Consider the following 13,995-nt stretch of genomic DNA (forward strand, 5'->3'; position numbering starts at 1 on the left):
CATAGACAACTAAAAGATGGTGGTAGACTAGAATGTAAATGTTTTTAACATTGACAACGTAAAGATCGAGTTATACCTGAGAGAAGTTTAGAACGTAGAAGGTGGGTGAGGAGGTTGCTGAAGGGGGATGTGAACACTCTTGCTCTACCTAATGTGGAATGAAGAAGTACTTCCAGAAGCTAATGGAATGTGAAATAGAGGGAAAAACCTTCAGATATATATTAGCCCAAATAATAATAATATGCCTTTCAAATATTCAGAGAATAAGGGGATGTAAGGAAAGATATAAATGAGTTCATCTTTATTTTTCATAGTGGGATTCAATAGATGATATCTAAAATGGATCAATCTAGAAAGAGCTATTGTGATCCTTTTATTTGGCATTAGGAAATAAGAACAAAACAACTAAAAATGAAAATAATTAAAAGTGTACACTGCTGGCAAGAAGGAGGGGTGAGGAAGCTGTTTTTCCTTGTAGACCCTTAAGTACTTATCTAATTTTTTTGTGCAATTTAATTTTCTTAATATGGAGATAAAGTCATTAAGATAACCCCTAGAAGAACTAACTCAAGTATAAAGGCGAGAAGGAGGAACAAGGGAGAAGAGAAACACCACGAGTAGCTGTCTCTTATTACATAGGCTTTAATCAGAGCTCTAAACCTGTTACATAGATCAGTGCATTTGATCCTCATAATACCCTGGAGGGGGATGCCGTTATTAGCCCCATTTTCAAGATGGTAAAGCTGAGGCACAGACATAGTAGCTTGCCCACAGTCGTATGCCTGGGAGTGTGGGGGCTGGGATTTGAGCTCAGAGACTCTGGCCAGGGGTCCTGGTCTTCACCATCTGCCCTACTGCTTTTCTCGTGTTTCATAGTGAGATGTCAATAGAAACCAATATACAGAGGTAGAAGCAAATTAGTTGGTATTAGTTTTGTGACACCTAAAATAACCCAACGCAGAAATGTTTAGAATGGTTACCTCTGGGGAGTGAGACGGGGGTGAAGGACAAGGGCAGGCAGAAGATTTTTATTTTCATGCACAGTCAGTTGTACTGCTTTATTTTCTTAAACCATAATCATCACTTTTATATTTGAAAGTTTATCTTACACAAGACCTACAAATTTCAGTGGATTGTTAATTGCAAATCAGATAGAAATAGGAAGAAGTCGATGGAAACAGTGTATGACCCTTCTGTCTCCCAAGATTGGAAGTAATCTGTATACATGTGCATGACTTAGGCAACCAAATGCACCCTTAGGAAATTTGATTTAAACATTTTGGGACTTCCCTGGTGGTCCAGCGGTTAAGACTTTGCCTTCCACTACAGGGGGTGTGGGTTTGATCCCTGGTCAGGGAGCTAAGATCCCACATGCCTTGGGGCCAAAAAACCAAAAAGAAACGTGAAACAGAAGCAATATTGTAACAAATTCAATAAAGACTTTAAAAATGGCCCACATCAAAAAAAATTTTTTTAAATAAACATTTTATTAAGTATTCGTTTCGTTTGAAGGGAACTATATTAAAACTTTCTTGCTAATACTTCTATCCAACTTTAAGGCTCCAGACAATGATTAGACTTGATCAGTCTTGTGACTTAGTAAAAGTGAAGCTATATGACCTTTGAGACCAGCTCATAAAAGGCTATGCAGCTTCTGCCTGTTCTCTTGGGACACTTACATTTGGAGCCCAGAGCCCTCATTTAAGTGGTCTAACTGCCCCGAGGCTGCCACACTGTGAGGAAGCCCCAGCCACAGGGAGAGACCATTGGTAGGTTAGGCCAGTAGCCCTAGCTGGGAACCCAGTTGACAGCCAACATCAGCCACCAGCCCCGCCAGTGAACAAAACTTCCGATGATTCCAGCCCCTCCCGCCTTTGAGTCTTTCCAGCTAAAAGTGACACCCAGCAATTCCGCACTTCTTCTTTTATCCTGATGTGACTCTCAAAGTAAATTTTTTTTTTTTTTTTTTTTTTTTGCGGTACGCGGCCCTCTCACTCTTGTGGCCCCTCTCGTTGCGGAGCACAGGCTCCGGACGCGCAGGCTCAGCGGCCATGGCTCACGGGCCCAGCCGCTCCGCGGCATGTAGGATCTTCCCGGACCGGGGCACGAACCCGTGTCCCCTGCACCGGCAGGCGGACTCTCAACCACTGCGCCACCAGGGAAGCCCTCAAAGTAAATTTTTATTCTAAATCTAAAAGAGATATTAAAACAGATCTACTTGATAAGCAGACTGATGGATGGCAACACTGCTAGTGTGTGGGCTCTGAAATATTCATAAGGAATAGGTAAAACCTATTGTTACTTCTCAAAATCTCATACACATAGGTGGGGTTTCCTTCTGCGCTGTGTGGGACAGGGGATGCCTGGTAGTTTCTCATTTCTGATTATCTAGACATCCTTCAGCCTAACAGGTGGTAGCAGGATGGGGCAGTGGTCTCAACCCCTGCTGGATGTTAGGAATCACCCTGGGAAGCTTTGAGAAATCCCAGTGGCCCAGCCAGAGCCTGGCTCAGCTAACTCAGCATCTCCGGGGATGGGACCCAGGCATGAGTGTTTCCTGAAGCTTCCAGGTGATTCCAGTGTGCAGCCACAGTTGAGAGTCTGATTCAAAAAGCCTGGGGTGGGCCCAGGAATCTATTATCAAACAGACCCAGGTCATTCTTATGATCAGCTAAGTTGAATAATCCCTGGCAAAGGGGTGACTGTGTGGGCTCCGTAGGTATTCAGACCTGGTTCAAGGTGTGGCTCGATCACTTTCAAACTCTGACCCCTGGGCAGATTATGTGACCTTGCTTAGCCTTGGTTGACTCATCTGTAAAATGTCAAGAGTAAAAGACTGGAAGGAAAAAGGCGGGAAACGTGCTTGGTGCAGCGTTTGGCACGTAAGCACCAACTTTTAAATGTTGGCTGTTAAGGAAGGGGCTCCATCGCGGGCCATGGCATCCTGGGAAACAGCCCAGTACCGGGTCCCTGAAAGCCCCAGATCGTTCAGAGAGGCTTTTTCTTTTCTGGGAACGAGACAGGGCGCTCCAGGTAAAGCCACTCTTTGTTCCTAATGCCTCCATGGACGACCTTCCGCTCACCCCGGAATCTTAGGATCTTCTCAGACACTTTTGCATGGATCCTTGCACACTGCTGAGGGGCTGGTGTGGGTAACAGTGGTCATTCCAGGTGGAGACGTGACGTGAGGATGAGCACAGGCCGAGCTTCTGTTCACAGCACGTGAAGGGCGAGGCTGGGGAGAAGCTCAGGCCTGCAGGCCGTGCATGGGGAAGAGTCAGGGGACGGAGAGGAGGCACAGATAGAGGGGCGAGGTCCCACGCCCACCCCAGCCCACCTCATGTCTCCGCTTCCTCCAGACAGGACAAGCACCGTATCCTTACTGCTTTACTTTCCACACCGCACTTGATGGCACTTCTGATCCTGGGAACAGCTAAGGCACTCACTGCTCTCCATTTACACGGTCATTTGCAAAGTGAAATTAACATAAATACTTAGATAACCTCTCCCCGTGATTTTGGCTAAAAACTAGTCCGCTCTTTAGGGAGGGGGCTTTTGTCAGCTGGCAGGTTTTACTGGCTGCCTGAGCCTCTGCTTCACTGCTTAAGGCAGATCAAGCCTAGATGTGTTTTGGTGTTACCGTATTTTAATTCTCAAGATCTTTAATGCAGGGGGAAGTTATCTTCCAAGCATCCGTTAAAGAAACCTTCTTGTGTTCAGTTTTCCGTGGCTGCGGAACTGATTCATGGGCGTCCTGTTCTCCCTACCCTGAGTCACAGAAAGTACCTAAAATAAATTGCCTGATGGATCTGCTGGCGCCGGATGAGCCACACAGACGCAGCAACCAGTATTTCTTGGTATGAAAATATCACTGCACACCCCCGAGATCAGAGTGTGACCCTGAGTCCACACCTGAGAGGCGACAAGTGCTTCCTTTCCAACCTGGCGCTCCCACGGTGGCGGCCACCCACGTTTCCTTTGGACACAGAATAGGTCAGATGAGCTCCCGATATGACGCAAGCTCCAACCGTCGTCAAACAGTAGGTAGAAAGCTTCGTTTTAAAGTACACGGTCCACATTTCCTGTCCTCTGTAACTTGATGAAGCCAGAGAAACGTGGATCCTTCCAGGTATGAAACGGACCCTTCCAAATCCATATCCAAGCCTGTGGACTGGAAAGTAGCTGTCTCTCCTGTCTTTCCATCCCCCTTTGCCTCCAGCATTTTAATTTCCAGAGAGACGAGAAGGAAAAGGAGCATCTTCCCCTTATGCTTACATTACCGGTTTTCTGACAGCCTGGAAAACATCGTGGTAATGTAAACACCAAATGCTAATGAAATAATGTACTTTTAGCCAGGTTCTTACTTCCAGAAGCTTCAACTCAAATGCACGGTCTTAGCTGTCTGATTTCTGAACTCACATGATACGTATTAGCTTCCTTTTCTATCAGCACTTCAGAGGCAGAGAAGCCCCACCCCATTTTGGAGACCCTAGTCCCACAAGACTGTGTTACAGATCGGGACAGTGAAACGATCCCTCAAGCTTGACATTGTCCTTTTAGGCTTCATAATTGATAAAATGAGGACATATTTGCCTCCTCTGTGTATCTGGCTACTAACCCAAATGGTATAAAGTTAAAAATAACTTCAGCACCACTGATTTGGATTTCTTTATACTGTCTTTTCAATAGGTCGAGTACGAGAGCTTGGGAGGGAGCAGGAATGTTCTGGCCTGGTTTGTACCAAAGGGTGGTTTCCCCCAGCATCTTAAGCCAGGTTGGTGCTAGAAATTAATGAAGTAGGAAACCCCACGCAAGCGGTGTTTCTAGTTTGCACCTGCAACTCAGACACACCCAGTTGCTCTCTAGCGCAAAGACCCTAAGTGGCGACCCATGCCCACTGCATCCTGTCCAGACCTCCCACCCCAGGGTGAGGGCTGCAGGCCCCAGTCTCTTGCTGTTTATACTGCAAGGTCACAGGTGTGACTCAGACTCCAAAATTCTGCATCCCCTAAGCCAGCACTTCTCACACCGTAACGCACATGTGGGTCCCCCGGCGGTCTTGTTAAGAGGCAGATTCGGGTGCAGCGGGTCTAGAGTGGGGCCTGAGAGCTGCAGTCCTAACAGGCTGTCCCGACCACACTTGGGTAACTAGCGGAGATGGCACTAAGCCGTGGAGGGAGCAGCTCCTCAGTCCTCAGCGGAATGACTTCCACTTGGCACTTACCAGGCTGAGATAAGAGATTGCATGTTGTAGGAGCCACGTTAATTCTTCCAGGAAAACTGTAAATGTAGCCAAGTTTCTCTCTGTGATAAGGGATGAAACAGAAAGCACACATAATGGAAATCCACAGACAGCCCCAAACAGTGTTTTTGCTGTTAGCTGCAACCTCTCCCCCTAAGTTCTCATCGGCGCAGCCAGGATGGACAGAGAACCACCTTACCTCCCGTCCCCCTTCTGGTGGAGGGACAAGTAATTAAATGTCGAAAAGCCAGGGACTGAGAAAGGGCAGAGCCTCAGGGCTTCTGTTGCCAAAAAGTAGATTAAGGGGCCTGTGAACTTGATGAGAAAAAATACATCTTTCTTTTTGCTAACCACTTCTATTGAACATTTCACTTCATTATTCATGAGGGACAGGCCATGGTAATGTGAGCTGGGATTTTGTCTCCAATAGACACATAAGCTGTTTTCATGCTATGTTACAGTTACTGCAGGTACTCCAGACCCTTCCCACTGATCACTACACTTAAACAACTGATTTCTTACAATAAGGAAGTTTACTGGCTCTTGTTAATAGAGAGGCATGTATTACGATATCTTGAGTTCTCAATGTTTTGATAACTGGATTTCAGTGAATCGGTTTCTTTATAGTTCTTTGTTATTTTTTTTTTTTTTTGCCTTTTAATACACAGTTCTGAAAAGGGGTCCAGTGAGTGCAAAGGAACACGTGGCACAGAATGTTTAGAATCCTGAGCACAGCGTTGGTTGTAAAGAAATGGCCGCTGGTGTGTTCAGCATTGTCAAGGCAAATTAAAATAATTCTTCTAGATTAGGGATCACAAATGCCTGTCCTGGTAGCACCCAGGTTTACAGAATAAATGAGTGAAGGGGTCAGCTCTGAGAACATTAGTAGCAGAAAGGAAGGAGTACATGGTGGTTGACTCTTGCCTTTGCAGCTGAGGAACATAGAGGGAAGGGGAGGGGTCAGTGAGGGCCGAAGGATGCACATCCACCTAAAAAGGGCTCCCCTGACAGCTCCACGGTGGCACGAGAATAACCCCCTGTTGCCAGGTCTTCAGGCTTTTTTCAAGAGAAGGCAAAAGTCTTGGTGTGGTAGAAATCTCCCCCAAAATTGTAATGAACATGTGGGCAATTACTACAATTAGCAAGAAACAAAGGGGGAAAGAAAAAAAACTCTGAGCAAGCCAAATGGCTGGAATAAAACAGCCGTCAATATCCAGCATAAGTAGACAATGTAGAAAAGGTTCAGCTTTCCCCTCATCCTAAGAATATTTATTCCAAAATCACTAAACTTCCAATTTTGTGCTTATCCAAAGAAAGTCAAAATAGTTAGCTCAACCAATGCCCAAAATCTAATACGTAGGGTTACCAGATTTCACATAACATAGGGCATCCAGTTAAATTTCAGTTTTCAGATAGGCAACAAATATATTTTCAGTATATTCTTCCAGGTGATACTTGAGATCATACTTTTAAGTTAGTTATCGTTTACTTGAAATTCAAATTCAACTGGGTGTCCCGTGTTTTTTCTGGCAACTCTACTAATAAGCCAACTGCAGGTGTGATGGAGTAGTTACTGTTAAAATAAATACGTAAAATTCACGTTAACAACTAACCTTGTAATTGCATTTTTGTTTTGTTTGAATAAGATTTTTATTGAAGTACCACGTAGATTCAGAAAAGTGCACAGCAGTACACAGAAGTACATCATAAGTACAGCTAAATGACTTTTCACAACTGAGCACACCCCAGTCACCAGGACCTGATCAAGAAAGAGAACAGTCCTGGCCTCCAGGAGCCCCTCGTGCCCTTTCAGACTCTACCCCCGGCCCCAGGGGAACACTATTCCGGACTTAAAACAGCACAGTTCATATGCTCTGCTTTAGAACCTTATGTAAATGGGATTGGTGTTTTTTTTTTTTTTTTACTGAAGTGTAGTTGATTTACAATGTTGTGTTAGTTTCAGGTGTACAGCAAAGTGATTCAGTTGTACATATGTATATATTTATTCTTTTTCAGATTCTTTTCCTTTGTAGGTTATTACAAAATATTGAGTATAGTTCCCTGTGCTATACAGTAGGTTGTATAGTATATATATGCTATTTTGTATATAGTAGTGTGTGTATGTTAATCCCAAACTCCTTATTTATCCCTCTCCCGCTTTCCCCTTTGGTAACCATAAGTTTGTTTTCTATGTCTGTGGGTCTGTTTCTGTTTTATAAGTAAGTTCATTTGTATCATCGTTTTAGATTCCACATATGAGCAATATCATATGATGTTTGTCTTTCTCTGTCTAACTTCACTTTGTATGATAATCTCTAGGTCCATCCATGGTGATGCAAATGGCATTATTTCATTCTTTTTTTTATGGCTGAGTAATACCACTCCTGGGCATATATCTGGAGGAAACTATAATTTGAAAAGATACATGCACCCCAGTGTTCACTGCAGCACTATTTACAATAGCCAAGACATGGAAGCAACCTAAGTGTGCACCGGCAGATGAATGGATAAAGATGTGGTATATATACGAGTTGTATTTTTAGGCTTACAAAACTCTGTGTGTGTGTGTGTGTGTGTGTGTGTGAGTGTGTGTGTGTCTAGGAATGCTTACTCTGATTATTGGATTATTATGTAAATCCACGTTTAGGGTTAAAGCAGACACTGCTGGTGCCCCACCCATGACCCTCGCCCTTACCGTTTCAGTTCCCACTGGCCTGACTTCCCCCTGCCAGAACCTGTGTTTCTCTGTCTGAGGGCCCTCCTTGGCCAGGGAATCAATAATACAGGTGCAGCCCTGAAGCAATGACTGGTGGGAGTAGGTGGATAAATACCCCAACTCCCTCTCCCCTTGGATGAGACAGGAGAGAGGCATGTTCTCCAAGGTCCCCCAGAGCGCCCCACCAGGATCGTGCCCCAGTCTCCTGCTGCTGTGACTTGCTTATTACCTTTTCATCACCTGCCTCACTTCCCCCAACAGCGTTTCCTAGAATCACCTCTCAAATAAACCATATGCATTCGAATCCTTGCCTCAGACTCTGCTTCTGGGTAAATCCAAGCTAACACGTCCGCTTACATGAAATTACCCTAAATGCCCTACTTTTATTCAGCAAACTTGTACCTAGTGCTGGTCCCTAGGGTTGGCACAGCAATGCCTGGCAGTGAGTGCAGACCCCACACCTGGTCCTAGGTGACTAGGCAAAGGGCTCCAGGAGCACAGCTGGTGCAGTCCTCCCCTAAGACGGAACTGACCCCCCTTAATTCTGATGTGTGCGAGAACAGTCCGAGCTACCAAGTTTTGAAGGCCTAGCAGGCAACACTGACATCCAAGGTGAGAACTCCTGCACCTGCTGTTTTGAATGATTGAGAAGGCACCGCTGCATCCCAGGCACTTCAGGTCATTAGAGCATCTGTGCTTATTGTTCAGCCTGACCAATGAAGAGCATTCGGGAGACACTGTATGCCTGCGCCGTCCTGATGTGGCCTTGTTTTTATTTAAATGTATCTCCAGTAGCAGCTTGTTTACTTGTCATTTGTCTTCCTTAAGTAAAACTAGAGCTCAGAATGGGTTTTCTTAGAAAAAATAAAATTTAGAATATGACTTCATTTCCTCTTCCTGTTTGCAAAGATTAATAAGAGGACATTAAAGCTTATTATTGCAAAAGCTTATTATTGTCTTTTTACACAACCTATTTTTTAAATTTTATTTATTTTTTTATACAGCAGGTTCTTATTAGTTATCAATTTTATACATATTCGTGTATATAAGTCAATCCCAGTTATCATGACCTATTACTGTCCATTCTCGGCTGTAAATTTCCAGAAAGCAGGAGCCATTCGTATTTCGGTGACTTTTCCCAGGATCGAAGTGTTTTGAAAGTGTACTTGAATAAGGAACAGACGGTAGTGCCAAGACCTCTCCCTCACCTGCCCTGACCCCTAGCACCACTGGTCACCCTCATACCATGTGGGGGACACCCCAGAGCCCCCATCCCTGCTCCACATCGCATGGCTGTCTTTCCTGAGATAAGAATTGGCTGTAGCAACTGTGTCAGCTCAAAAACTTGGAACAAAACTCATGTTATGATTTTCAGATCCCTTTTCCATGAAATTTGTGTGAAATAACATTTCTCTGAAACGATAGCAGTTTTATGTTTTATGTCATGTAACAATTATGGTGTTCTGACTGCTTCAACGGCTTTTTAAAAAGGCAAAGTGCTCACAGGTTGAGGGTATTTGTTCCTTTTAAAATGTGTCTGCAATGTCAAATTCCATTCTCCATCAAGAAAAATCATAAATATTAAATCCTATTATATATGCTATCTGTTCATATGTATATGTGTATATTAGCATATATATCAATAGCTGTATATAGATTTGCAATACAAATCCATATACAGAAAATATATCGTTTTATTATGAATAATTCATTTTAACCTCCTGGAAGGAGTGAGAATTCCAGATTATCACTCAACATTTGAATAAAGGAGAAGGTATTTTCCTCTGTTTTGGAAGTGTGGATGGTTTTTTTTTTTCTTTTCGCCTCATGCCACTCTGAAGCTACATGAAATTATAAGAAGGAAACTGAAGCTGCATATATTCAATAGAAAAAGAGTGAAATGCACTCCAGAAATAGAAAAGAAATAAGATGAAATCCCAGCTGGGAGGGATTCCTAGAGCTATAGGGGAAAACAGAGCCTCTGGCTTTAATTAATGGAGGAGTCTGCCGGTGGATGGCCTCTCATAATCTGTGCCATCTGTATTATTGATTAATGAGGTCAAGGGCAGCATTACTCACTGTTGGTTCTCTCCCAGGACCCCTGTTCACTTTGCAAAGTGCTCAGGAAGCACTGTCTTCTCATCACCATCTCCCCCGCTCTGGGTTGGGTGACGCCTGCCAACAGATACCAAAGAGCCTCCCTCCCATGTTGATGCAGGGGTGCTGACAGATCCCTCCCTGCCAACGAATGAGTCACATGGTCGCTGGCCTCTTCTCGAGATAAAAGCCCCTTCACCAAGAAGCAAAGAGAGTGGCTTAGAACCAAGCATCAGTGTATCCACATCTGTGGAAAAGTAAAATATTCCATCAGCAAACAATGAACTGTATTGGTGTTTTTAAAAAAAAAAAAAAAAAAAAACACTAGCTAAATGGAGTAGTTTCCCAGTTTTCTAACTGACTCTCTCCCTCCTGGAATATGTCCATACCCTATCTGTATCCCTGTCTATTGTCACTGTGGTCACTCCTTCTGCCTTGATAACTTGCCCTGAGTCTCTTTAGAGCAGTATATTTTTAAATTGAGCTGTGGTAGCTGCTTTTTGGTCTCTCACCTCCAACTCTTCCCTCCTTTGGCTACCATCTCTAATGCACCTGCCTAATGGCTTAATGTCATGGAGAAAAAAATATCTCCATGGGAGGCGTCACAAATGGCTATCTGCTTTTACCCCGCCTCTGTTTACGCACTGTAGCATAGAGCGTCGGGTCAGGGCCGTGAGACCCAGGCTTCCGGGTTCAGATTCAAGCCCCCACCCCACTGGTAGTTGTATGACCACGGTCAAGGCTTCACCTTGGTCAGGTCCAGATTGCTGGCCAATGAGGGTGACACTGCCCACCTTTTGGGGTTGCTGTAGGATTGAATGAAATAACCCTTCCAATCCTCTTGTTTGCAGGAAGTGTCAGGTAAATCTTCACTACTGTGGTGAGTGGTGGTCACAGAAAGGGAAGGTAGAGGTGGACATGAGGTCATGGTCACAGCTTTCACTATAGATATTGCAGAATCAATGATGCTTTAATTCCTTCTAGAGTGTGGAGAAAAATTATTCCCTAACTTGCCTCCTTATTTGTCCTCCAGTTCATTTTGCTTCTATAGAAAAAAATCGTTTTGCATAAATAGCCCCACAGACATAGAAAACAAACTTATGGTTACCAAAGGGGAAAGTGAGGGGAGAGGCGAGTTAGGAATTTGGGATTAACAGATACACACTACTGTATATAAAATAAACAACAAGGACCTGCTTGTAACACAGGGAACTATATTCAATACCTTGTAATAACCTGTAATGAAAAAGAATCTGAAAAAGAATATATACGTGTGTGTGTGTGTGCGTATGTATATATATATATGTATATATATATATATATATATGTGTGTACCTGAATCACTTTGCTGTACACCTGAAACATTGTAAATCAACTATACTTCAATTTAAAATTTTTTTAATAAATAAATTTTTTCAAAATTGGTTTTGGTAAATGTAGGCTCTGAATCTGGAGCTGAAATTTGGAGATAGTCTGTACCTTGAAAACTATTCTATTTATAAAGAGATAAAAATAGGTCACTATCCATGCAGATTTGACATCTAGGCTCAGCGTGAGGTGCATTTCTTGCAGGAGTAAATCTAAGTGGATAACTTGTATTATACTTTCTTATTTTAGATTTTGTTTTCATTAAAGTTATATGCACAGAGCTTAAAGAGGCAACCGCTTCCGGAAGGCTTAGGAAAGACAGCCACCTTCCCGTCCCACCCTTCAGAGCAGCTGCTTTCCACTAGTCTGGTTGTTCCTGACACTTGCTCAGTGTCTCCAAATAATGTGCTTCTATGGCAGTTACTTGACTTTTCAGTTTCCAGAATGCTCCATGGCTTCACAGTAGTGTGGAAGAGGAAGGTTAAGGTCTCTTTCAGCCCTGCCCACCCCGATTGCCCAGCCCTCTGTCCTCCCCAAACAATTACACCATAAATTTGCTTAGACAGTAGTTTATGCTGTGTTTATTATGACTATGTGACCACTGTTTATAGGTGAGCCAATAATGGGTAATGATTCATCTTCCTTTCCTGCACAACTCTGTGTTTTCCCCATGGTTTAGAACTGTCTTTTTTGTTGTTGTTTGTTCGCTGAGGTATCTATGCTCTGTTCCCAGAGATCTCCAGTCTCCTTTCCGTGGGTTCAAAATCATAAGATTTTCCATCAGTTTTGTCCTTCTGGCATCATTTCGTCTGAGTCTTCTGACCTGCTGCAAAAATTTCATCTTGGACTCTCCTTTTACCATCATTTTGGAATCTTCCTTCACCACCATCTTGGAAATCTTCTTCACTTATTATGATAGATTTTTATTGTTTGGTTTAATGGTTTATTGTAACATAATTCTCTGTAACAATTGTTTTACTCCCTGATTTTAGTGGAGCACATCCTCCAGTAGCTTTCTGGGAAAAGATACGTAGGAATTACATTTTTTCTGAGATAACTAAACTTTTATTTTTAGTCTTCTCTCACCCTTAATGAACAATTTGGTTGAGTGTAGAATTCCAGGTTGAAATCATTTTCCTTTCTAATCTTGAAGGCGTTCCTCCATTGTCTTCTAGCTTCCAGTGCTTTGGTTGAGAAATAAAATGTCATTCTGGTTTTGATCCTTTGTATATATTCCTGTTTTTCTCTCTTTGGTAGTTTCTAGGACCATTTTTTGGTCCTGGCCTTTGGAAAATTCACAATGACGTGCATTGGTATGCATCATTTTGTCCTTTGTGCTGGAAAATGCACATCCTTAACTTCTGGGAATCTTTAATTATTTATTTGATTATTTCCTCTCCTCCTTTTTCTGGAACTTCTCTTCTTTAAATGCCAGGTCTCCTGTTTCTGATGAGGTGAGGGATGTGCAGTCACTGGTCTGCTTGAAGAGAGGGAGGAGGTTTGGGATTGAATTCTTAAACAGTCTCACAGTCATCCCGTTTTCAGGCCGCATTTACCATCACTTCTAGAGCTTGGCCCACTGCCTGCTGAATGACCAATTGTTCTTCTGCTTTCAGCCTCCAAACTTTCACTGCTCTGATCAGCTCTTCTATTCTCCTTTCCTCCCAGGTTTATGTCTTGTTAAAAAAAAAACAAAAAAAACAAACAAAAAAAAAACAGTCCTTTTGCTGTTACCCTGTTATAGTGCAACAAGAAAGAGCAAAGGTACTGGTATGTGTTCAATCTGCCATCTTTAATTAAAAGCCCAAGTGATTTTTTAAGAAAATTCAGAATTGATATTTGCCACATGTTTTAAGTCCATTAGCCTAACTATAATAAATTTTAAAATATTTACCATGTTTTATGACCTGATGGAAAATGAACAGTCTAGTCCAATTTGTTCTGTTCCATAGACGGTAAGTGATGGTCACAGGTTCTAAGAGTATACGGTCCAAGGAGAGATGATAAAAGGGTAAAGTTTGTTCTAAAGTGATTCTCGTGGCACAAGTTCTCTTCTTGACAACTCTGTCATCTGTAACTTAGATCTGCAAATACACATCCATATAAGGCAAAATTAGCAACAGAAAATACCTCAGTGTCCCTACAGCAGTGGAAGAATGCGTTAATGAAAAGAAGCTGGCCTCATTATTCATTTATGGTTCTATTTAAGTCATATCTTTCATGTTATTTGAATCCAGAAAGCCCTCTCTGGTTTGACTTTGCCTGATCCTTTCTTCATAGCCGCACACAGCAGTAGGGGAGGGGAGAGGCCAAAGGCGGCCTTGTCCCTGGAATCCCTTTTCCTGTTGTCTTTGGTGCACCGTGTGCCTGTCACTGTCCCAGCTGAGAGGTGGCATTTGCTGTGTCCTTTTCCGCTTATGAGGCCAAGGGCAAAGGCAGCTAGAAGTGTCCTGTGGCCCTGAGGTGGCTGACACTTTTCTAGGGAGGTAGGAGGGACTGTGAGTGACAGCCCAGGAAGCAACTCTGACAGGGCACGGGGACTCTCCCAGCCTCCTTTGGGAGCGTCTGCAAA

General features: G+C 43.2%; 1 protein-coding gene across 1 annotated transcript in view; it reads left to right on the plus strand.

Moving 5' to 3' along the window:
• SLC24A3 (solute carrier family 24 member 3) overlaps positions 1–13,995 on the plus strand; it is a gene marked incomplete at both ends in the record, with an annotated part of 455,399 nt that overhangs the window by 388,794 nt on the left and 52,610 nt on the right. The window lies entirely within an intron of this gene.

The sequence above is a fragment of the Leucopleurus acutus genome (assembly GCF_964270905.1).
Source record: "Leucopleurus acutus genome assembly, chromosome: 16".
Classification (NCBI taxonomy): domain Eukaryota; kingdom Metazoa; phylum Chordata; class Mammalia; order Artiodactyla; family Delphinidae; genus Leucopleurus; species Leucopleurus acutus.